General features: G+C 44.4%; 1 protein-coding gene across 3 annotated transcripts in view; it reads left to right on the top strand.

Annotated features, from left to right (window-relative positions):
• The window catches only part of LIAT1 (ligand of ATE1), a 140,332-nt gene extending 127,453 nt beyond the window's left edge, over positions 1–12,879 (top strand). For 2 of the 3 annotated variants that reach the window (XR_011026233.1, XR_011026232.1), the window contains 2 exons: positions 8,874–8,947; positions 12,707–12,879. The gene's annotated coding sequence lies outside the window, so the exon portion shown is untranslated. Of the gene's footprint in view, positions 1–8,873; positions 8,957–12,706 lie in introns of those variants that run through there. The other variant, XR_011026234.1, reaches the window with a different exon arrangement.
• The last annotated feature ends 9,927 nt before the right edge of the window (positions 12,880–22,806 follow it).

The raw sequence follows: 22,806 nt of genomic DNA, 5'->3' as shown, positions 1-22,806 counted from the left end.
GTTCGGGTATTTATTTACCCGAACCACGTGACCGTTCGGCCAATCAGAGCGCGTTCGGGCCCGAACCACGTGACCCGTTCGGCCAATCACAGCGCTAGCCGAACGTTCGGGGAACGTTCGGCCATGCGCTCTTAGTTCGGCCATGTGGCCGAACGGTTTGGCCGAGCACCGTCAGGTGTTCGGCCGAACTCGAACATCACCCGAACAGGGTGATGTTCTGCAGAACCCGAACAGTGGCGAACACTGTTCGCCCATCACTACTCTAAACTAGTGATGGGCGAACAGTGTTCGCCACTGTTCGGGTTCTGCAGAACATCACCCTGTTCGGGTGATGTTCGAGTTCGGCCGAACACCTGACGGTGCTCGGCCAAACCGTTCGGCCACATGGCCGAACTAAGAGCGCATGGCCGAACGTTCCCCGAACGTTCGGCTAGCGCTGTGATTGGCCGAACGGGTCACGTGGTTCGGGCCCGAACGCGCTCTGATTGGCCGAACGGTCACGTGGTTCGGGTAAATAAATACCCGAACCACGTCATATCTCCGCCATTTCTCTGTGGGTTTAGCTTTGGGTAGGCAGGCAGGGTAGTTCGCTCTCCAGCCACGCTAGCCAGGGTCCCCCCCAGTCATTGTGTGTCGCTGCTGGGAACAGTAGTACACCGCTCGCTCAGCCACACTATATAGCATTCTGTTTACTGCCACTCTGTGTACCTCGCTCAGCCACACTATATAGCATTCTGTTTACTGTTCTGTGTCTGCTGGGAATAGTAGTACACCGCTCGCTCAGCCACACTATATAGCATTCTGTTCACTGTTCTGTGTCTGCTGGGAATAGTGGTACACCGCTCGCTCAGCCACACTATATAGCATTCTGTTTACTGTTCTGTGTCTGCTGGGAATAGTGGTACACCGCTCGTTCAGCCACACTATATAGCATTCTGTTTACTGTTCTGTGTCTGCTGGGAATAGTGGTACACCGCTCGCTCACCCACACTATATAGCATTGTGTTTACTGTTCTGTGTCTGCTGGGAATAGTAGTACACCGCTCGCTCAGCCACACTATATAGCATTGTGTGTACTGCCACTCTGTGTACACGGCTCAGCCTGACTATATAGCATTGTGTGTACTGCCACTGTGCACCTCGCTCAGCCACGCTATATATAGCATTGTGTTTACTGCCACTCTGTGTACACCGCTCAGCCAGACTACATAGCATTGTGTGTACTGCCACTCTGTGTACACCGCTCAGCCAGACTCTATAGCATTGTGTGTACTGCCACTCTGTGTACACCGCTCAGCCAGACTATATAGCATTGTGTGTACTGCCACTCTGTGTACACCGCTCAGCCAGACTATATACCATTGTTTACTGACACTCTGTGTACACCGCTCAGCCAGACTATATACCATTGTTTACTGACACTCTGTGTACACCGCTCAGCCAGACTATATACCATTGTTTACTGACACTCTGTGTACACCGCTCAGCCAGACTATATACCATTGTTTACTGACACTCGGTGTACACCGCTCAGCCAGACTATATACCATTGTTTACTGACACTCTGTGTACACCGCTCAGCCAGACTATATACCATTGTTTACTGACACTCTGTGTACACCGCTCAGCCAGACTATATACCATTGTTTACTGACACTCTGTGTACACCGCTCAGCCAGACTATATACCATTGTTTACTGCCACTCTGTGTACATGGCTCAGCCAGACTATATAGCATTGTGTGTACTGCCACTCTGTGTACACCGCTCAGCCAGACTATATAGCATTGTTCACTGCCACTCTGTGTACACGGCTCAGCCAGACTATATAGCATTGCGTACTCTGCCAGTCAGTGTGTATATTGCTGGGATCAGTAATACTCCACTCACCGTCAACCACTATATGAGCTCACCATGAGTTCCTCAGAGACCTCCGCTGTGAGCAGCACTCCCAACAACAGCAACAGCCAACGCCCCACGCAAGCTATAACATCCACCCCAGCAGCCAGTGGTCAGCAGCAGCCCTCCCCGGAGGAGAACGTTGTGTCCATCGGTCCGGCGCCAGAGCGATTAATGAGGGCTGCCATTGAGGGGATGATGGGGCCTGATGTGGAGGAGGAGGTCGGGCTCAGGCCAGCATCCCAAGTTAATGTTGAGGACGATGAGGGGTCTGTGACTGTGTCTGGGGATGTTGGGGTGGCAGAGGTGGTGGGTGGGTCAGACTCAGGAGAAGAGTTGTATGATGAGGATGATGATCGGGACCATCTGTATGTGCCTCAGAGTCCGACCCCGGAAAACATGTTGTATCGTGTGTTTAGGTACTAAAATCTGCGTTCCCAGTAGTGTTGGGCGAACAGTGTTCGCCACTGTTCGGGTGCTGCAGAACATCACCCCGTTCGGGGTGACTATATAGCAGACTATATAGCATTGTGTTTACTGCCACTCTGTGTACACGGCTCAGCCACACTATATAGCATTGTGTTTACTGCCACTCTTTGTCTGCTGGGAACAGTAGTACACCGCTCACCCGCCACTGTATAGCATTGTGCTCTGTGTCGCTGCTGGCAATAGTGGTACACCGCTCACCCACCACTGTATAGCATTTCTGTACTGCCACTGTACTGCTGCCAGTCAGCGTGTACTGTAAGGATAAGTGAAATGAGGAAGAAATCCGGTGAAAGAGGGAGGGGCAAGGGAAGAGGTGTTTCCCCTGACGGTTGTGCTGGGGAGCTGTACTCCACGGCGGCGGCCCCCCACAATGACATATGACGAGTTTGAGGAGATGGAAGAGGAGGGTATGGACAATGTGGACATAGACCCAGATTTTGTTTGTGAACGAGAACATCGCCGTCGTAGCAGCAGCACAGATGAGTCTGTTGAAGAACCCACTGCTGCACGAGTTCGCCTTGTGCCACAAGGTAGGCGGCGCGCAATTTCAGGCACCACAAGCGTGGAAGTTCAAGTGAGAGGCAAAAGAGGCGCAAACAGAAATCGCCAGCAAGGCAGGTGCTCCAAATTCTGGGCTTTCTTTGAAGACTGCACTGAGGATGTTACCATGGCGATTTGCAAGGTGTGCAAGACCCGCCTGAGCAGGGGGAAAAGTATTAACAACCTCTCCACCACCAGCATGAGCCGCCACATGCTATCCAAACATCCCACTCTGTGGGCAAACGCGGCAGGACAGGGTACCACCAGCAACACTGCCTCCCTTGGGTTCACCAGACTCACCACCAGACCCGCCTCAGCAGCAGCAGTAGCCCAGCCATTGCGTGGTTCAAAACATTCCAAAAAATCAGATGACGCTGACACTGTCACTTTCCGGAGTAGTGCTCTTGAGGTCTCCCAGTGTTCATCAAACACAACAACCAACAGCCCTTCGTTGTGCAGCCCTACGGTTCAGTTGTCTGTCTCGGAGATGTTTGAGCGCAAGAGGAAATTGCCAGCAAATGACCCCCGGGCCGTGGCAGTAAGAGCCAGCATAGCCAAGCTTCTGGCCTGCGAAATGCTGCCATATCGAGTGGTGGAGACAAACAGCTTCAAGGGCATGATGTCAGTGGCCATCCCACGTTACGTGGTTCCCAGCCGCTACCACTTTGCGCGCTCTGCAGTGCCTGAGTTGCATGAGCACGTGGTCAGCAAAATAACCCGAAGCTTGAAGAATGCCGTTGCCTGCAAGGTTCACGTATCCGCCTCTCCACAGAAAATGCAGACCGTCTGACTCAAATTAAAATGAATCAATCCTGGATTGGAAATGTCTACGCAACACTCCAGGACCCCAACCAAGTAACATGACCAATGAACATCTGGGATGGTTTAGCGTTTCCGGTCCCTGTTTATTGAACCTCTCATCTGTATTACATTTATGACTGCATGGCGGCAAAAAGCATTGCTGCTATATCCGCACGCTTTTTGTCCTCATGCAAGGCCTGGGTTGTTGTGTCTCAAAAAGCATGGCCTTCTCCTCCTGCGCCTGCTCCTGTTCCATCACGTGTGCTGCTGCTGCTGGGTTAGCGTTTCCGGTCCCTGTTTATGGAACCTCTCATCTGTATTACATTTATGACTGCATGGCGGCAAAAAGCATTGCTATATCCGCACGCTTTTTGTCCTCATGCAAGGCCTGGGTTGCGTCTCAAAAAGCGTGGCCTTCTCCTCCTGCGCCTCCTCCTGTTCCATCACGTGTGCTCTGTGCTGCTGCTGCTGCTGGGTTAGCGTTACCGGTCCCTGTTTATTGAACCTCTCATCTGTATTACATTTATGACTGCATGGCGGCAAAAAGCATTGCTATATCCGCACGCTTTTTGTCCTCATGCAAGGCCTGGGTTGCGTCTCAAAAAGCGTGGCCTTCTCCTCCTGCGCCTCCTCCTGTTCCATCACGTGTGCTCTGTGCTGCTGCTGCTGCTGGGTTAGCGTTACCGGTCCCTGTTTATTGAACCTCTCATCTGTATTACATTTATGACTGCATGGCGGCAAAAAGCATTGCTATATCCGCACGCTTCTTGTCCTCATGCAAGGCCTGGGTTGTTGTGTCTCAAAGCGTAGCCTTCTCCTCCTGCGCCTCCTCCTGTTCCATCATGTGTGCTCTGTGCTGCTGCTGCTGCTGCTGGGTTAGCGTTACCGGTCCCTGTTTATTGAACCTCTTATCTTTATTACATTTATGACTGCATGGCGGTAAAAAGCATGCTATCTGCACGCTTCTTGTCCTCATGCAAGGCCTGGGTTGTTGTGTCTCAAAGCGTGGCCTTCTCCTCCTGCGCCTCCTCCTGTTCCGTCACGTGTGCTCTGTGCTGCTGCTGCTGCTGGGTTAGCGTTACCGGTCCCTGTTTATTGAGCCTCTTCTCTTTATTACATTTATGACTGCATGGCGGCAAAAAGCATTGCTGCAATATCCGCACGCTTCTTGTCCTCATGCAAGGCCTGGGTTGTTGTGTCTCAAAAAGCGTGGCCTTCTCCTCCTGCGCCTCCTCCTGTTCCATCACGTGTGCTGCTGCTGCTGCTGGGTTAGCGTTACCGGTCCCTGTTTATTGAACCTCTTATCTTTATTACATTTATGACTGCATGGCGGTAAAAAGCATGCTATCCGCACGCTTCTTGTCCTCATGCAAGGCCTGGGTTGTTGTGTCTCAAAAAGCGTGGCCTTCTCCTCCTGCGCCTCCTCCTGTTCCATCACGTGTGCTGCTGCTGCTGCTGGGTTAGCGTTACCGGTCCCTGTTTATGGAACCTCTTCTCTTTATTACATTTATGACTGCCTGGCGGTAAAAACCATGTTACCTGTGCAAAGAAACATGACATTTTCAGCATTTAAAAGACAATTTTTCCTTTGAAACTTTACAATCAATTTTCTCAAAAACTATAAGCTCTTTTTGCTAAATTTTTTTCCCTCTTGTACCCACTCCCAAGGTGCACATACCCTGTAAATTTGGGGTATGTAGCATGTAAGGAGGCTTTACAAAGCACAAAAGTTCGGGTCCCCATTGACTTCCATTATGTTCGGAGTTCGGGTCGAACACCCGAACATCGCGGCCATGTTCGGCCTGTTCGGCCCGAACCCGAACATCTAGATGTTCGCCCAACACTACTCTAAACCCACAGCTGAACTCTGATCCCCTACCTTCCGAGTCCTTACCTCTCCCTCTAGATTGTAAGCCTTTGGGCAGGGTCTTCCTCCTTTTGTGTCCTACCTGATCATGCACCTCCATTACTGTGAACCCATGCTATGCATTTGAGTGAACCTAACTTGCCTAATCTCCATGCTCCCCTCCAGTGACTGACTAAGCATTACTTTGTACTCATACTGTGCTGTGTGATCTGGTCTTTCTTGCATTCAGGTATTGTCATATTGCTGTATGCCACCCCTAAATATTGTATGTATCCCTATTTATTGTCCAGCGCTGCATAATATGTTGGCGCTTTATAAATACAATAAATAAATACCGTATTTTGCGGAATATAAGACGCTCTGGCATATAAGACGCACCTAGATTTAGAAGGCAAAAATCAGGAAAAAAAAAAAAAACTAAACCTAGGTGCGTCTATGTTGCAGGGGTGTCTTATGGACCTTTAAACCCCCCAAAACTGTCTCTATCTAAGCTGAACTGCTCATCTACACTAAATCCTGCTACACTACACTTCACTTACCCCTGCTGCCCCCACCAACTACACTACACTACACTACACGAACTAACCCCTGCAGCCAACCCAAACTACACTACACTTCACTAAGTAACCCCTGTAGAAACCCAAACTACACTACACTACTACACTACACTTCACTAACTAACCCCTGCAGCCAACCCAAACTACACTACACTACACTACACTAACTAAATCCTGCACCCAACACAAACTACACTACACTTTGCCCCTGCAGCATCTCACCTGATCCTGCTGCCGCGATCCTGTCCTCCTCCGCCTGACTGCCGACTTCCAAGGGTCATCTGAGGGTCCCAACTGTGGTCATCTGAGGGTCCCAGCCATCCCATCCAGAATCCCGGCTCTTCAGTGTCCCAGTCGCCAGATCGTCTTCACTGCAGACAGCAGCCATGCGGTAATCACGCGCTGCTGCCTCGCCGACATCCTCCATGGTAACGGCGTCCTCTTCCTAGTTACGGTGCCCCCTTCTGTGTGACGAGCAGCGCATGTGCGCCTGACGTCATGCGTGACCCCGGCGCACGTGCGCCTGAAGTCATGCGTGACCCGGCGCACATGCGCCGCTCGTCACACAGAAGGGGGCACCGTAACTAGGAAGAGGACGCCGTTACCATGGAGGATGTCGGCGAGGCAGCAGCGCGTGATTACCGCATGGCTGCTGTCTGCAGTGAAGACGATCTGGCGACTGGGACAATGAAGAGCCGGGATTCTGGATGGGATGGCTGGGACCCTCAGATGACCACAGCTGGGACCCTCGGATGACCCTTGGATGGCGGCAGTCAGACGGAGGAGGACAGGATCGCGGCTGCAGGAACCGGTAAGTATGTTTTGGGGCCCAAATACCGTACCTTTAGAATATAAGACGCACCCACTTTTTCCCCCTAGTTTTGGGGAAGAAAAAGTGCGTCTTATATTCCGAAAAATACGGTAAATAATAAATAAATACGCTGAAAAGGAGAGTGTTAAGAAAAGTTGGCTGGTGGGCCCCTCGACACCAACTAGCCCCAAGGCACCTGCCTAGGTTGTCTGGTGGATTATCCTGCTCTGATGAAGGCCAAACCTCACAACTTTAGGATTTGCTGATATCATTTAGGTGCCACATAACCAGGGCCGGTTTAAGCAACAATGGGGCCCCAGGGCAAAATAAACCTGGGGGCCCCCCCCCCCAACATATACCACGGAACAAAAATCGGCATTAGGGGACCTTTTTTGCAGCTGGTATAGTCAGGGTGTGAAGTCCCAATCGGTCGGAGCTCCACAGTCTGGCTATCCCAGCCTGCATGGGGGACAAGGGGTTAAAAGGTTTCAGGAGGGGGGACCCCACATAATTTTTTTAAAAAAAAATTCCCACACTCTAAACATAAATTTTTTGGGGGTAAAATAGGAAAAAATGCCAGGGATCTTCATACAGCCATATTGCGGCTGTATAGCGATCCCTGGCCAAAGCGCTGCGGCTGCGTATGGACCCCTTGGAAACCCCATCAGGAAATTGATTGCACTTTCGTTTGATGCATGTAAAATTACACTACCGTTAGGTTTGCTACTAAAAGTGACATTTACCGCATTTAAAAGTATACTTTTTTCCTTCAAAACTTTAAAATCGATTTTCTCAAAAACTATAAGGCCGATTTGAATTTTGTTTTTCCTCTTGTAGCCACTGGGGGTCCCTACAAGCTCTGGGGCCCTGGGGCAGCTGCCTCCTTTGCCTCTATGGTAGCGCCGGCCTTGCACATAACACAGGATACCTTCAGGGTGCATTAACACTATATCCATTAAATTGCAGGATAATGCAGCATGTGTGTACTCACTGCCTATACAATTCTATGAGCCTGTTCACATCCTTGAGTTGTAACGGATCACTGCTTTCAGTAGGTTTCTGGATAATGTGTATGGACATGAGCCCATTGCATAGACACTAACCAGGCTTTGAAATGATGTGTGTATTATAATGTGGGCAGTGCCCATTGCATTTATAACACAGTGTAACGCATGTGTTAGGCAACGCGCAATGTGTGACTCCAGTTTGCAGGTCAGAGCTGCTTTGATAGCACCAGTGAGTTCTACACTTATTATTAGGAAGGTGATTAGGCTGGTCCAGGGCCGGATTTACCATAAGGCACTATAGGCATGTGCCTACAGGAACCTGATGATGGAAAGGTGGCTCACTCTCCTCCCCTAGTGCCTCTTTCTCTCACCTTGCTCTCAGCATTCCACTGTTGAAATCTCCCTTCAGTTAGGGCCACCTCTAGCTACTTAATACCGAGGTTCCTCTAACCACCTTGTACTTTAGGCCACCTCTAATCTACAGTACTTAATATTGAAAGTACTTCTGGCTACCTAATATTAAGGGCACCTGTAGCTACCTATGACGGGCAAGCAAAGTAAGGGAGAAGAGACAGCTGGGGCAGCCAGCGCACTTGCAGTGGGGGTTTGTAGGTTCATTGAGGGGGAAATCTAAGGTGCCGGGACATCTGTGCCTATAGGCTCCTGTGAGGTAAATCCTGGGCTGGTCAGTATATAGTCTAAGGTGAGTAGCTGGCTCTCTTCAGTGTTCTTTATCAATGAGATGTGTCAGTCACCCACATGTTACTATTTTCAGATTAAAGAATCTTTTCCTGTGCTATCACCAGAACTAACAAAACAGCTGCAGCTTCAGAAGTCATATATTAGTAATGTGACAGTCTTTGTAGCAACACAGAAGCAATCACTCTCTTTATCTCTTCTCAGCTGCTTATTATATACCGGACAGCAAGTGACTCACAGGTTCCACCAGGTCTACGCCTAAACCACCAAAGCTGAAGGTCAGAAAGGTCAGTTCAATGACATCTCTAGCAACTGCTTCAATATTTCATTATTTTTCTGGAGAAGTGAAGGAAAGGGTAGTGGTTCAATTTGTAAAACGTTACAGTAATACCATATATACTTGCATATAAGCCATTCTTTGTTATTTAGAGTCATAAAAGAGTAAAGTCACAGCTACAGCCACAAACTACAAATGTTATTAAAAAGTGACAAGATACTGGGAAATCACCATCACAAAAAAAAAAAATAAAGAGAAAAAAAATTGCAAATCAGTAATGGCCTTTTAGTCTTAGGGATTTTATGTATGTTTCCTTCTTCAGGCATGAAGCTAAGCTCCTTTCTAACCATTACTGCAATCATTGAAACATACATATACACTAGCACTCATAAATGCTATACAAGCTATTTTGTAATCAACGTTGCGTCACATACATTGAATGTGAAAAGTATACTTCACTGTTGACGTGCCTGTTATGATGCCACAGGCTGTTATACCGCAATACACCCAACGCACTGTGGAGGTGCAGCGTGACAGTCTGTGTTACAAAGCGGACATTATGCCGCACCACATAAAACCACAGTGAACCTAGCCATAATATATGGATCGGCTAAATTTACAATATTAAAAGTGACAAATACATGGGTGTTCAGAAGGATTTTGTTTACTCATAAAAACTGCAGCAGTTGGTCCTTACCAACTACTGTCCAAATGTGTCACAACTGTCAGCGTGGAAACAGGTCATCCAATATCTGTGTGGACCCTAAGCTGGTAGGAAAAACTACACATACATATTTCAGCTGCTCAGAGTGTTTAACGATGATCTGTTACTTTCGCAATATCATATTCATCTTACTCATCAAGTGGTGTGAGGCATAGTGTACACAAGCTGTCAGACAACAGTATGACGTCAGTTCATCACTTCAGCTTCAGTGTAAAATCTGTTCAGTGTTGTTTGATCAGCTTGCCCTCAGTGCCATTTTAAGTTAACTTCAAGGCAACTCGTGTAATAATCCAAATGATGCTTTTTTTATCTAGTATTTCTTGACATGGACTTTAATTTATACTTTTCCATGCAAACATCTTAAAAATACAGCTGTCGCTGCAAGTCTGAGCTACTGTATGAAAAGCTCAATCTGTCCATGACAAAAGATAAATTCAGCCAGGCATCCTGCTCTGACCTGATGACACACCACTCACATTTCCTAGCTTTTAATTCATTTAGATAATAGTAAATATGTGTATAGCCTATTACATACACCACAATGCTTATGTTATTGATATGAGATATATTGTCCATGCAAAGCAAATGTGACTAGTCCTTTTCAAAGTATTTATAATTTATAGCTTGGCATTTACACTGGGTTAAAGGAGAGTTTGCTTGAAACGCTAATGTTCTATGACATTTCAAATAAATGGGAATTGATTCCTGAGTCATGTAAAACAATGAGTGTTATATTGTGGACTGAAGAGCTGGGCATAGCTTTAGTACCTGGTTTGCTGGTCACATGGTGTGTGATGCCATACACAGCAAATGTTATCTTTATTAGATGTTTTAAATCAGATGTATACAATCAGATCCATAATGCTCTCTGATCAATCATTCAATATAAATAAAGCATTGGTGATGTTGTGTCCATAAAGAGACATAAGGACCCACTGGCTTCCTATTGCTGGCAACCTGTATACTGTGTACACTGTGCACCAGGTCTAATATCTCTACAAGCTTCCCTATATCTTTCCCCACTCCATGTAAACAGTGCCCCCTATGTTTATTTGAAAATTGTACTTGTATATCATTATCTGTAGTGAGGTCTAATCAGGCCCGGATTTACATCACAGAAGCCTATAGGCACAAATGATTGGCACCCTAGACTTCCATGAACCTACAAACCCAAGCCTAACTGCACCACAAGTGTGCTGGCTGTCCCAGCTGTCACCACTCCCCTGCCCGGTATAGGTAGCTACAGGTTCCCCTTAGCATTAGGCAGCCAGAAGTACCCTCAATATAAGTACCGTAGCTAGAGGTGCCCCTAACTGAAGGGAGATCTGGTCAGTGGAATGCCGAGACCCGATTGAGTAACCTCTCATTTACACTCTGCTTGGGACTCTGCATAGGTCAGAAAGTAGGAAGGCATTCAGGGAGGGGAGTGAGCTGCCTTTCCATTATCAGGCGCATGTAGGCACATCCCTACAGTGCCTTATGGTAAATCCGGGGTTGGATCTGATACTCTCTGGATATCACTGTTTTTACACGGGGATGCAGGAATATTAGGGCTGTTGTACAATAAACACTGAGGAGGGGAAGTGTGTTAACAATAGGCAGGCAGGGGATCATCTTCAGGGAAATGTAATTAGTAATGCAATTATACAAATCTGGACATATTAGCTGCTTCACTAGCCTCTAGGCTAGCAATGCGTTCTGTTGCTATAGAGGAGGGAGGAGAGCCGATGGCACATTGAGCTTGATCCCAGGGTGACACTGTGGGAAACAAGCTGTACAGACATGTTGCTCAAGTGTACTCAGGACCGGTGTAAGCCACATAGGTGCCCCGGGGCAAAAGTAGCTTGGGGGCCCCAACCTCACAAGCAAGCAAAGAGCCCCCAGGGTTCCCCTCCACCCGACCTCCTTGGTAGTCTCCCAATGATTCTTTGCTCCCTTGGCCCCAGGCTGCCTTGTAACAACACACTTCTCTTTGTGGCTATTGCTCCTTTCCAAGTGCCATCTTTAGCCACACTGCCTGATTCTTCTGTATACCCAGCGCATGTTATGTGTAGATACCATGCGCCGGGCATACAGAAGGCGCAGGCAGCATGGCTGAAGACGGATATCGGAAAGGAGAAGCCACTGGGACAGGCGAGTTGTTACCAGGCAGCTCAGGCTCAGCTACGGAACATGCAGAGCCGGGGCCATGGTAGCAATCAGCGGGAGATCACCTGGGGTGTCCAGTGGCGTGGCTCCCCTAGAGGGCTCAAGGTCCTAGGGCAATTGCCCCCTTTGCCCCAATGTAAGGGGCGGCCCTTCCTGTCTCTACAGAGGGGGGACTACACAGTGGCACACAACAGAGTAGTTTCTGGTGAGGTAAGTGCACAAACAATGCGTTTGCTTGTTAGTGTTATGTAAAGATCTAGCGTGCAGTGGCACCAGGTACACTACTGAGGCCTTTAGGCTTTGATTACAGATAATGGTGACATGTTTAACCAGAAAGGTAAGTCCACTACTACCTCTAATATTTATATTTTTAAGTTGTTTTATTCCCTACTGGCGCCTCTGTTTTGTACTTTTAAAGAGGCCCTGGGGTACACTTGGAGTACTTGTGCTAGAATCTCAGCTGAAACATCTGTAGTTGAGTTCCACTTAGTGTGTGTACAAGGCTTTCATTAAACAAAGCAGTTGAGCAAAGAGAAAGTATTGCTTTGTAAGCAAAGATATTCCAAAATTACTTTGACTTATTTCTTGGTATCCCTAAAAAAACAATTGGACTACAGTGACAGTCGTCATCCCCTATTGCTACATTACTGGTTATTTCACATAGTTATATCCATGTTAAACGATTTTCCACTATTTGTTTTTGTTTATATACTTTCAAGTGAGGTATTTTTACACTAAACTTTATGAAATCCAAATTTTATTAGCTATATGGATAGTGTGTAGCCTAGCGTGTGTGTGTGTGTGTGTGTGTATTAGTGAGAGATTATTCTGGAATATTGTTTAATAAAAAATGTATAATATTTCATAATTTCTATTTTGTACATTTAGACAACTGCATAAAAGAGGATTTTGCCTTCAAGTTAAGTGGTCCTGTGCCGGTGGGTGCCAAAATTGCCTAAATCCAGTGACTAATTTGCACGTCATATGTCATATGTATGAAAGTGTTGATTGTGCAAAAATTTTTAACTTTATGTATGTGAATGCAATAAAAATAACACTAAGTAAGCTAAAAATGAACCCCAGTCAGTTATTAGGAATGAGTTGGATCTGTTTACAGTGTTTCCTGCACATTACTCACTAGCAGTAGCCTGTCACTGTTAAATGATGTGTTCTGTCTGTAATAAAAAGGCACATTAGCAGGACCCTAAGTGATGAATCAGGCCCGTGTTGAATTGCTCATTTACTATCAGCCCAGTCTTATTAGCCCAGTTTTATGCTTGCAAATACATTGCCAGTGATTTGTTTAGCAGATGATCATTGATGTGATTTACAAGCAGGACAAGCTGTATTTTACTGGTTTTACATGTGTTGGAAAGGCATTGAGGTACAGGATAGGCCTGTATTTGTTGTGGGAAAACCTGGAGCCAGTGCAGTGTAGTCTCCGTATTATTACCCCTCACAATATGCACTCTTTACAACATACAATAGTTTCATTGATATCAGTCTGCCGTGAATTCAAATTTAGAAACCAATGGTTGTCATATGAGAAGCGTGGAAAATCTTCTCAAAATGGTGAGCTTTCCTGTAGAGCTGGGGCTGTTTCCCCCTTAGGGGACATGGCTCCCTCTGGATTTGGATAATTGCTAGGAAGCTAAAATGAAATCAAATAGTTAAAGTTCACTTGCAGCAGTTAAACACATGCATTCATTTTACTGTCTGTGTGTATATTCTTACATACCACCGGAGGTCTTTTTACTTATGAAAGCTACAGCATTTGAAGAGTGGAATCGAGAATTTCACAATAAAAATATAAATCCTCCTCTTGCAGAAAGCAGTATATGAGTGCTCGGGGAATGCAGAGATTATGGCTCCCCTCAAGGAGTCTGGGATCATTAAAGTGCTTCTCATCTCATTTAAATTCAAATTTAGAACAACATTGTATGTTACTTTAATTTATAATACTTTACTTTAAGTTTGGTCTGGGAGAAAAATGACAATAGCAAAATGTAAGCAATGTTTAGAAATGCTTGGTGAAATCTTTGCTATGCTTATACTTGCAGTGAAATAAATAACTTTATATGTTCCACAAAAGTGGAGCTGAGCTTTCAAAAAAAAAAAAAAAAAAGATTGGTGGTAAATGTAGATGCAGCCAGCATTAGAAGCAGGCTATGTATTTCACTCACCTAATGTCCCCTGCTACTGTCAGAGCCTCACTTTCAGGCTATGTGTTGCAGTAGTGCCAGTTTTAGGGGCCCCTAGGGCAAACTTAAAGAGAACCGGTAACCAAGAATTTTATCCTGATCAGTAGCGGATACCCCCTTTCCCATGAGAAATATTTTCCTTTTCTCAAACGGATCATCAGGGGGCTCTGTATGGCTGATAGTGGTGAAACCCCTCCCACAGTGTAATGTCAGGACTATGGTTCTGACATCACACTGTGGGAGCATTGTTGCATTGTGGGAAATAACAGCTGTTTACAGCCGTTTCCAACTGCCAAAAAAGCAAGCAGCATCTCCTTTCACTGACATCACCTGCCAGCAGTAAAAATGTCACCATGTGATAAATGTCAGAATGTAAATCAGGGAGAGGAAATATTTTACAATGGGCAAACACTGACTAAATAATGTATACATAATTATTGCAAAAATGAAGCACTTTTTTATTACATTATTTTCACTTGAATTCCTCTTTAAGTGTGACACGGTAGAGCTAACAACACAGATCAGCTGTGGCACCATTACAGGACACTCCCATAGAGGCGGAGCTTACATGTTGCACATGCTATCCATGTGCTCCATCAGAACCAATTACCTTCAATGAGATAGAGGAAATAACCATCACACAAGTCTTAAGGTGCGTACACATTCACAGTCAGTGACACTCTTCCGATTGATGGACAGATGTCTCTTTTTCAACCAAACTTTGTAATTATGATTATGTTTGATCATTAGGGTGACACTATAAGCACCAAGCACTATAAAGACACGTTGCTACACGTTGTTGTTGGTATACATGATTTGAATGTATGCTTCAATGGAGAAGGGGCAATGAGTTGGTATATGACAGAGCAGCTTCCAATGGGCAAAGTAATTGCAAGAAAAATGCGCTCATCTGCTGCTAGTTCATCAGTGTTGCATAGACACTTGTACAAAGGCTAGATTCTCGTCCAAGTGGTATCAAACAGCTTCTTTGTCTGAGTTCAGTATAACATGCATTAATGAGGCTTTAGTTGGATATTAGTGATCCTGTAGGTGTGTAACGTGTGTGTGTGTGTAGCGTGTGTGTGTGTGTAATATGTGTATGTGTGTGCGTGTGTGTAATATGTGTATGTGTGCGCGTGTAATGTGTGTGTGTGTAAGTGTGTGTGTGTGTGTGTAAGTGTGTGTGTGTGTGTGTGTGTAATGTGTGTGTGTAATGTGTGTGTGTAATGTGTGTGTGTAATGTGTGTGTGTGTGTAATGTGTGTGTGTGTGTAATGTGTGTGTGTGTGTGTAATGTGTGTGTGTGTGTGTGTGTGTGTGTGTGTAATGTGTGTGTGTGTGTGTGTGTAATGTGTGTGTGTGTGTGTGTGTGTGTGTGTGTGTAATGTGTGTAATGTGTGTAATGTGTGTAATGTGTGTAATGTGTGTAATGTGTGTAATGTGTGTAATGTGTGTGTGTGTGTGTGTGTGTGTGTGTGTGTGTGTGTGTGTGTGTGTGTGTGTGTGTGTGTGTGTGTGTGTGTGTGTGTGTGTGTGTGTGTGTGTGTGTGTGTGTGTGTGTGTGTGTGTGTAACAAAAAGGGACTTAATTACAGGAACAGAAGAAGGAAATAATGTATTCTCTTTGTTCCTCTCTACACAGTAACTAGACAATTCAGATACTGACTATGGTTGTAAATTAAGATGTACAGTAGCAACATACAGATTGCTGTTTTTATGCCCTACCTGTGGTTAGAATGTATATAACATCAAAGTTCTAGTTAACTGTTTTGTGTAGACAATTATGGCTGTCTGTGCACCTGTTTGGGGTACACCTCATCAGAAAGTTATAATAGACCTGCTAGAAGAAAAGGGCAAGGGCGTGTTTATACTAGATGGACTTTGGCACTTGTGCAGAGAGATTAAGCATCCAAATCACTCTAGTCATGCCATGCATGGCTATGGGGATTCAGATGAGTTGTCCAAAATTCTGAAGCAGTGCTAATGTTTTTTTTTTCCCCCACACTCGAATTTGGATGCAGTCTATTGACTTCAATAGGCTGCAATTCCAGATCCAGTTTCAAGTGCAGGAAATGAGTGGAGATGAGCCCTAAATCCAGCCTTGGACAGTTGTCATGGCACAAGAGTGCCATTATTAGATTTTTCATATCCAAATCCTGTCCCTGTGACAAGCATAAGATTCTGGAATTTTCCCTACTTGCTGTCCTGGTGCCAATATCATGTGTACAACCAATGAAGTAAAGTAAACACAGACTAAAGCTAAAATAAAAAGTTTTACCTGGAGAGTTGCAGAAAGTTTCTACTACTATATTTTTTCTTAAACCCCTGCTTGAAGCTGCTACCATCTCGGAACGCTCCATCTGTTTGTGCCCAGCATATGGCCACATAGCAAGTGAATGGGAATATTGTGCTTAGAGGCTATTCATGTAACCCACATAAACTCATGAAGGTGGAAAAATGAAATGTGCTAGGAGAAACTCCTATTACATGAAAAAAATCAAAATAGACATAAGCATAAAAACCAAACTGTGATCAGAGTTTAGTCATAAGTAAGAAAAGCTAAGAAAACAAGCAGGCAGGCACTCCCAGAAACCAACTTCCAAGGAAATAAAATTGTAAGCATTTGACTTTTCTGATTTAGTTTCCATATTTTCTGCTGCTTAATGAAATAACTGGACCTGAGGGTTAAACACACAGCCTGGTGGCTGGGCGTGAAGGCTAGCTATGGACAGATAAAAGCAGGCATATTTTGAAAGCAAGAAGAAAATTGACCTGTCATGATGTTTTTGGAATGTCAACTCCATTTGTATCAACAAACCGTAAAAAGAGAAATACAATAAAAGCATTAGGGAGAGTAGCCTCTCCCACCTGCCAAGGAGGTCACACCATTAAAAAGTCAGTCATGCTTGCTCTACGTGCATTTTTATTCTCCTGAACAAAAGGAAGAAGGCTTATCTTCTATGTGAGAAGCTAGTAAATGGTTTATTTTTATCATGTTTTAGAAGTAGTACAGTTAAATGCTAGTTATCGTGCGAATGCACCCTAGTAAAGCAATATACTGTACAACATCTAGTGATGTACAGTATATTATTAGTATCATCAAGGATGGGGAAGTAAGCCTGCAATCTATGGTGATGGTGTGTGCACCACAACTAATAAAAAGGTTCAAAAGCAAACCATCTTCCAACATACTACAATGTCAGTAGCCTGTAGAGATATTATGAGATATGCTCCTGCTACAAGACACAAACAGTGAATAAAGGACGGCACAAAACAGAATGAAGAAATCCAGAGAACAGCAACACACAATTCCAATTGAGGACCATGCAAAATGACTATTAGCCATAGCACACACTGAGAGAATCTCTGTTCATCCTTCCCACTTGTAGGCCGGGGCAGTGTTCCTCCGTGTCTTAAATGACACACCAGAGGAAATAAAAAGATTAAAAATATCTACTTATTCTGGGGCTTCATCCAGTCCCTGGCAGTCTATCTGTCCCTTGCCACATCTCCGGTGTCCCCTCCGTTGGAGATGCCGACCTCGGCATCTTCTGCGCCTGCGCGAGCGCACCGTTCGTGGTTGCACTCCAATGGCCAGGAGCGTTCTGCGTAGTAGTTCTGCGCCTAGGCAGGCACAGAAGATGCCAACCTGGCGAGTTTGGCATCTCCAACGGAGGGTATCCCAGGACACCAGAACTGCGGCGAGGGACATATCGGCTGGATGAAGTCATGGGTAAGTAGATTTTTTTTTTACCATGTTTACAATTTGAAATACATAAATGCAAAATATACATTTCTCCTATCAAACAATGCACTATAAATTACTTTTTTTTGCTATGTTGCTGTCATTACTGTATTTGGTATAAAGCTGTCAGATCTGACAGATTTTAGACTAGTCCATCTCCTCATAGTGGATTCTCAATATTACCTTTTTTCTTTACAAAAAGCACTTCCTTGAAGATGTCAGCCAGCTTCCCTATTAATTTGCATACTATTTTGGCAGTTGGGTGCTTTTGTAAAAGAAATACCTGAGAATCCCTTAACAGTGAATCATAATTCACAACACTAGCACTTTGCGAATGGCAAAGTTATTGCTGATGCATATGGTGTAAGTGGTTTTGTTTTGCACAGGAATTTGCATGGTTTTGATTTTCATTACCTCACTGATTTAGTAATTTAGGTTTTAATGAATCAGGAAAGGGCCAGGCTTGGTGGATAGTAGGGATAATCAATGATATGCAAAGGTTAACTGGGCTTATGCAAATTTACGTAAATGTTTATGGGCCAATCAATGTAAACCCGTGTGGGACTTGATTGGTCTGGACACTGATTGGTCACTCATATTAAATTAAGAAGTCTTTATTGTACAGCGGTTATATTGTAGACAACACGTTTCCCGGGTCTCACCCGCTTCCTCAGGTCAATAATAAATACCCTTATTGTGCAGTTATGTGGGGCGTGTGCGCCTATAAAAAGCGATTTAATAGGTGCCTGCGCCCCACACGAATGCACAATAAGGTTATTATTTGTTATTGACCTAAGGAAGCAGGCTGAGACCCGTGAAACGCATTGTCTACAATATATCCTCTGTACAATAAAGACTCCTTAATTTCATCAGAGTGAGTCTTCATTAGAGGTAAGATACCTCTTCCCTTATACTGTATAGCGACAGTTACACCCACTATTATAGTTTAATTTGGCGCCTTCTCAAATTGCTTAACCAGCTGTCACTTACACCCCCAAAAGGGGTGTTAGCTCTTGCTACTCGTACGCGCAGCACACCAGTAGAAAGTACCACAAGAGGAGAGCAACCGCCTAGTTCCAGGAGGTACCGGGATACAGAGCGGGAACATTTTTTCTGCATGCCTATACCGTGGTTGCAGGACTGCAACCCATCTTTGTGAGTATAACCCACCTCGATCGCCCACCGACTCATCTTAATAACTGTGGAAATTGTGGAAAGAATTTATGAAGATTTATAATTAATCTTATGTATATCCTTTATATTCCCACGTGGCTATAAGAACCACATTAATGTAATCAGACCAGTGTGCTAGAGTGACACTTTAAGAATATGATTATAGTATTGTTTTAGGAATTGCACAATGTAACCAAAATTAATGTGTATGCAGAATACAGTTATTGCTTTGTAGTGTTTGTTTCAGGACACCTCCCCCCTCCTTTGTGCTCTAGAGGGCACAAAGAAAGAATTCTTTGGGAATGCAGTTTGAACCAGATTCTGAGGGCATGTCTTTGAATTCACTTTGAAAAGAATCGAAACTGTTCTGACTTCTGACGTCATTTCACTAAAGTGGAAGTTAACTTTGCAGGAAGTCTGTTGAAGGACACAGGAAAAAACCCGCCCAAAGAAGAAGTCCAGTCTCCTTGGACACTGCTCATTGGACTCATGGGATGACAGACTGTTTGGAGGGAGGAATATTTTAGCATGTTAACTGGGGTATAAAGATCAACAGAGGAAGGAAGTCTTCATCTTTTCTGACTAGCCAAGCTACAGTTAGCTTGTGGTTCCTTTAAATGCTGGTACATGAAAAGGTCCTCAGCTGAGTAAATAAAGATTTCATTTTCATTGGCACAATTGGAGAAGTCTCACCGTGTAAGTTATTTCTTTTCACAAAATAAAGGTGCATTTTTTCAGTTTTGTGTCCATCACTATTTACAAGCTTATAATTTAAAAAATGCTCATAATATACCCTCTTCGCATGCATATTAAAAAAAGTTCAGACCCTTAGGTAACGGTTTTTTTTAATTGTAATTTTTTTTTCATTAAATTTTTATTTGGGTAATTTTTGGTGTGGGAGGTAAACAGTTAATTTTAAATGTAATAATGTGTGTTAATTTAATAAAAAAAATGTATGTAGATGTACTTTTACTATTTGGCCACAAGATGACCACAGTGAATTTTTTTTTGTATAGTATAAGGAGGACAGGAAACTTTTTTTTCTTTCTCAGAAAGAGTGCAGCTTCTGAAAAGAAGCCATCGGTCTTTCTACCGGGGACTTAAATCATTGAATGGGAACTATGTTCCCATTTATTAATCCCCGGGCTAACGGGAGGCAGCACAGGAGCGTATGCGATCGCACACGGGAGTGCGCAGCAGCCGCCTGGACGTGGCAATCACGTCCAGGTGGCATAAATGGTTAAAGGACATCCGAGGTTAAAATATACTGATGAGATAAACAATAGTATTTATCCTCCTCCTCCTAAAAATGACCTTTTTTTTTTAGATATCCCACAGTTTTAACTTATATTTAAATCTAGTTCTTACGTTTTTATTGTTTCATAGTCTCTGCTCAATGACACCTTCATTGAAGTATGCCAGAGCTGAAATCAATGAACTATTAACCCTTTTTATCATTTTACTGCTCACAGAAGCCATTTACTGACAGGAAAATGTTTTATGGCTATCATTACTTATCAGTGCTGGTCACTATAGTCAAACCTAGTCCCGATCTGGACAGAAACTGTTACTGCAAAACCTGATTTTTAACTTTTTTAGGCATAGAAAGAAGAAAAAAAAAAAAGTAACGCAGCCTAGTTATTTGTGTGCTAGGCACTGTACATACACATGTCCATCTCATCATGTCACATGTCACCTCAGTTGTCCTTTAATGCAACTTTACCGAAACACATATGGCTTCAATTCACCAGTGGTTACTGACCAATTTATCTCATGGGAGGTAATTTACCTCCGGTGATATCTCCAAATAGCAATTCTCCAGAAGTATAGGGTAAATTATCGACAGAGAGAAATCCATGCGATAAATGTGCGATAAATAGGCGATAGTCGTTATTTTTTTCTCAAAATCACAATTCACCAGGGAAAAAAGGGTGTGTGGTCATTTGTTATTTTTTCCTCTATTTATCCCCTGAATGTACCTGGAGATATGTGGTTTTCTGCACAGCTGCTGCAGCTCACTCTGCAGCTAGTTTACTAGCAGCACACAGTAACAGCTCATACTGTACATATTTCAGGCACCAGAGAGCAGCCCATTTACAATATTAAGCATATTGAGCAATATTAAGCATTTACCTTATTAAGTGGATGGGTGAAACGAAGGCGGAATCTGGATACATTTTTCATCAGGAGGGAGTATGAAAATGTATCCAAATTCCTTCTCCGTTTCACCAATCCACTTAATATTGTAAATGCTTAATATTGCTTAATATGCAGAACGGAGGGAGGGATTTGTAATGGAAGGAGAGGGTCAAAAAACAGGGACGGAAACCCTCTGCGGTCACATGCTGGTAATTACCTCCTCCTCCTACCCACAATCCTTTACTTCCAGCATCCAGAGAGGCAAAGTATCGTATGCAAATCACTAACACCGCATAACTATCGACCGTTTATCGCTCGGTTTTTGCATCCATATCGCATCCATTATCGCCTGCTACCGAACACTCCTCTCTCTATCCTCTCACAGTGGCGAATTGCAAACAAAGTGTTAAAATACCGCATGAGATAAAATACCAACCTTTTATTTCTTACTAACTCTTCTCTGGTGAATTGAGGCCTAGTGTGAAAGGACAATAAATTTTGAGGCTCTGACAGCAGCAAGGCATATTATTGTTGTACAAGAATGCTAAACTTTATGTGCCTTCTGCCTATGCATGTGGTTAATGTAAGTGTTTAACATGACTTTAAGTTCACTTTAATATTGGATAAAGATAATGTAAAGGTGTAACCATATTATTGCTAGTATTCCAGTAAATAATCTAGATGCTATGGTGTCCAAGGCAAATGGTAAAGGGCACATTGATTTCTACTGTGCACCTGACCTACAGAACACCACAATTTACTGTACATGAAGACATGAAATCCCGCAAGGCTATTTCTTACATGTTCAGATAATCACTTCTCAGACATGTTATGAAATCTCAGCTTTGAAGTTAATAGATAAAAACAGAAAAAACAAGGTATGAGTTAAAATCTTTGAAACCAAGAGGCTAAAGCTGTTACTAAAGAGCAATCTGCAGAAAGGAAATAGCTGTATGCTTTTTGTTATGACTTACAATAGGAGATGGCAGCAGATTAAGGAGCTGTACAAGGCCTTCTGACAACAGATTCCGTCTACCATTAAATTATACACCTGTGAAGTCAAAATGGTATAAAAAGTGTCAAAAGCCTTTGTATATACTAGCCTAAATATGTTGTACATAAGTACTGGCTCAGTTTAGTGCAGGAAGGGGATGGGGAGATTAGCGACAATCATCTACATACACATTTGAAAACACATTATGTACCCAAAGCCTTCATGAGACAATTGCAATGCGGTTATAAATGGTGTCGGCACAAACTTAACCACTTGCCGATCGCGCACTCATAACGCGCGTCGGCAAAGTGGCAGGTGCAGGACCAGCGACACAGATCTGCGTCGCCGGCTGCAGGCTAATTAATCAGGAAACAGCCGCTCGTGCGAGCGACTGCTTCCTGTCAATTCCCGGCGGGGGGCTCCGTGAATATCCTGCGGGCTGCCGATCGCGGCTCGCAGGCTAAATGTAAACACAAGCGGAAATAATCCGCTTTGTTTACATTTGTACAACGCTGCTAACAGTAGCAGTGTTGTACTAGATCAGCGATCCCCGGCCAATCAGCGGCCGGGGATCGCTGTCACATGACAGGCAGGAGCCTGTTAGAGGCTGCACAGGACAGATCCGTTCTTGTGCAGCCTCCGATCTCCGGGGAAAGGAGGGAGGAGAGGGCGAATCCTGCGGTGGAGGAGGCTTTGAGGTGCCCCCCCCCGCCAGCCACACACAGGCAGGAGTGATCA

This window comes from Hyperolius riggenbachi, chromosome 2 (genome assembly GCF_040937935.1).
Source record: "Hyperolius riggenbachi isolate aHypRig1 chromosome 2, aHypRig1.pri, whole genome shotgun sequence".
Taxonomy (NCBI): domain Eukaryota; kingdom Metazoa; phylum Chordata; class Amphibia; order Anura; family Hyperoliidae; genus Hyperolius; species Hyperolius riggenbachi.
Note: the sequence above shows the minus strand (reverse complement) of the source record. Positions and strands in the feature narration are given on the sequence as shown.